Source organism: Drosophila serrata, unplaced genomic scaffold (genome assembly GCF_035046125.1).
Source record: "Drosophila serrata isolate PLE 108 unplaced genomic scaffold, ASM3504612v1 contig_184, whole genome shotgun sequence".
NCBI lineage: Eukaryota > Metazoa > Arthropoda > Insecta > Diptera > Drosophilidae > Drosophila > Drosophila serrata.
The window spans coordinates 5,402,679-5,405,510 of record NW_028257082.1 but is presented as its reverse complement, the minus strand read 5'-3'; the positions used below and the strand labels follow the sequence as shown (position 1 = coordinate 5,405,510).

General features: G+C 39.4%; 1 long non-coding RNA gene across 1 annotated transcript; it reads right to left on the bottom strand.

Annotated features, from left to right (window-relative positions):
* Positions 1 to 1,357: 1,357 nt before the first annotated feature.
* LOC147644382 (uncharacterized) lies at positions 1,358 to 1,846 on the bottom strand. Its single transcript, XR_015270665.1, has 3 exons — positions 1,788 to 1,846; positions 1,502 to 1,725; positions 1,358 to 1,445 (listed from the first exon to the last, which is right to left on the bottom strand). It is a non-coding gene; the product is annotated as an uncharacterized LOC147644382 (long non-coding RNA).
* Positions 1,847 to 2,832: the final 986 nt, after the last annotated feature.

The following is a 2,832-nucleotide window of genomic DNA, read 5'->3' as shown; positions in this document are numbered from 1 at the left end:
ATAATACTCTCCATAGTTAAATGTCTTAGTAGCAGTGTATTTTGCTTAAATTCATACTTTTTAGATACGTTTTTAAGCACTTTCTTGCCTTAATATAGCTTTAATAGACTCTTCCCTTGATTGCTGGGTGTAAACGAAGTAGGAGCTCTGAACTAGCATTATTTTGAACATCAAATTAATACTTTCCATAGTTAAATGTCTTAGTAGAAGTAACTTTTGCTTAAACGTATTCTTATTAGATAAGTTTTAAAGCACTTTCTTGCCTTAATATAGCTTTAATAGACTCTTCCCTTGATTGCTGGGTGTAAACTAAGTAGGAGCTCTCAAATACTATCACATTGAACATCAAATTAATACTTTTCATAGCTAAATGTCTTAGTAAAAGTATCTTTTATTGAATTTTGTTACTTTTTAGATGTATTTTTGTAAACATTTAGCTTTAATAAACTTTCCCATGACCATCCACAACGACCTTATCAACTCTCAGGCCCCCTACAGAGAGCCCAAGATCCGCTATCCGTCTGCGGTAAATGATAATGGCTAGCAAATCGCATGACGCCCATTTAGATGACATAAGCGATAAACTGTAAATTGCCAACAAACAAAACTGAAAACTTTTTCGCCACATTAACATTAACCTATCTGCGTGCGTATCGGCGGAGGGCATTGTCTGGGACACATTTATGCCACGCCCCCCTAAAAGGAGAGTCAATCAGCGGTGTCGAGCATGTGAACTCCAGAGGAGCCTTTCCCACTTTCCACATGGCTGACTTATTCCATCGACGAAAGTTTTCCTTTCTCTCTTTCTTGTTTTCTCTTCAGTTTTTTTTTTTTTTAAGTTATATACGTTAAATAACTCCCCGTTGCGTGGCAAACTTTGTTTACGGCAATAAAAAAGTTTCCTTAAAATATACAAAATAAACTCGAGTCCAGAAGCTGCGAAGGATGTGCAACCTTTTGGGAGCTCTTCCCGGGCGCAAATGTAATATTTGCTAATTTTATGTGAATTCGGAAAGTTTCAGCTTTCAGGGGGAAATCGGGAGGGAAACGGAGGGGGCCGTAATCCTCACGAGTAAAGGCAAATCTGGCGCATTTATGGCTATAAAATTTTCTCGGAATGCACAAATACCTTGAGAATCAGTTTTAGCCAAAAAATACACACAAATGTGAGTAAAATAACAGCGGAAAAAAAAGAAGGGAGGACTGGAAAACATCCTTGGTGCTCCTAACACAGGTCTAATGTATAGGATTATCCTTAAACAAAAGCAAAACAAACGGCAGGCACTCACCGGGCGGGCTGGCAAATCAATTTTACATATCGCCCCTCACACATTCGCATCGCACATATATGTAGCATCCTCTTGGCCCATTTCGAGGCTTATCCTTTTTCGAAATGGAAGTGCCTAGCGTGAACTTGAGGAAAACAATAAACTTTCGCCCGGCATCTAATATATAAAAGGTGAAAATCTTTTCAAAAGCTTCTGAAGGTTTTCCCCCAAACCAGATTTCAGATTCCAGAAATCAAAAGAGGGGAATCTTGAATCCGGGTTCCGAGAAGCAGCAGCTCCCAGCGGCCCCATAAATGCGGTTAAATGTAAAAGTTTTTGCATCTTCCTCGGGATGAGCGTGCGTTGTTTGTACAAAGTTCATGGCATCCCAGCTGTTCTTGGTGCTGCATACGAAATCAGGGGAAGGTCCAAATGCTGATCACAGCACACATTCTACCTAGCAGCAAGTATCTTGAATTCATTTCAGTTAATTATAAAGAATATTTTGGGTAGGTTTACCAGCAAACTGCAACCGCACAGAAAAATAACTCTTACCAATGGCCTTAGGTAATTTTAAGCACTTGAAGAAATGCCCAAATAAAATCAAAGATATACAAAATCATAAAGTTATTGATCATTTTCTCTAACAATTTTCTTATAAGTTAACACAAGTTCCTTAGCATTTTCCCAAGTGATGTAAGAGAGCCCTGACCATTGAAACAAGGCCATTGCGTGTCAGTTAAGAGCTGGAAATCCAGAAAAATAAAAAAGGGCTAATGCATATGCCACACACTCGCTCTCGCCTGGCCATCGAAAAATTATCTATGACTTGGAATTGAGGCCCAGCCCATCGCATTACTAAATGCTTTGCAGCTTGGAATACCGAAAATGTTCCCAAACATTTCGATGGCCCAATGCTAATTATGGCCAGTAAATTAGCTGCCACAACCTTCGGAATCAAAGAGTTGGAACTTGGGGGGTTTTTTTTTTGTCGATAATAAGTCACAGTGTGTCTGTCGGTTTTTGATTGATTAATTCAAATCGAACTGGGGCATGAATTGAATTTTTAATGGCTCCATAATTTGGCAGCAATTAAATGGACAAAGGGCTATGGTTAACGACATCTAGGTAGGCATTTTAAGGGGTTCCTTTAGTTATATAAAAGAGAAGGAAGTTGTATTTATTAGAATAAGTATTACAAGAAAGGGAGAGTTATTAATTTCTTCCAATTATATTCGGAGTATTTAGTCACTGAAAGGGCATTCCTGTGTCTGCTTTTTGATCCCTACATAATTGACCACTCCTCCACTTCACATTTTTTGTTGTTAAATTTCTGTGGGCCTCCCCAGCTCAATCAAGTTGACACCAACACATGTCGGTCGCTAAGTGTTAGGCCCCCTGCTCCACACCAGCTGGCCGGTGGAAATGCAGGGGGGGAAAAGCCTCTATTAATAGAGCATTAATTGATGATTATGTCGGTGGAGAGCGTCGTTGACAAACTACGTATCTGATGGATACTCTCTTGCAGTTGTACGCCACTGAATGCTGCCATTAATCAAACGCT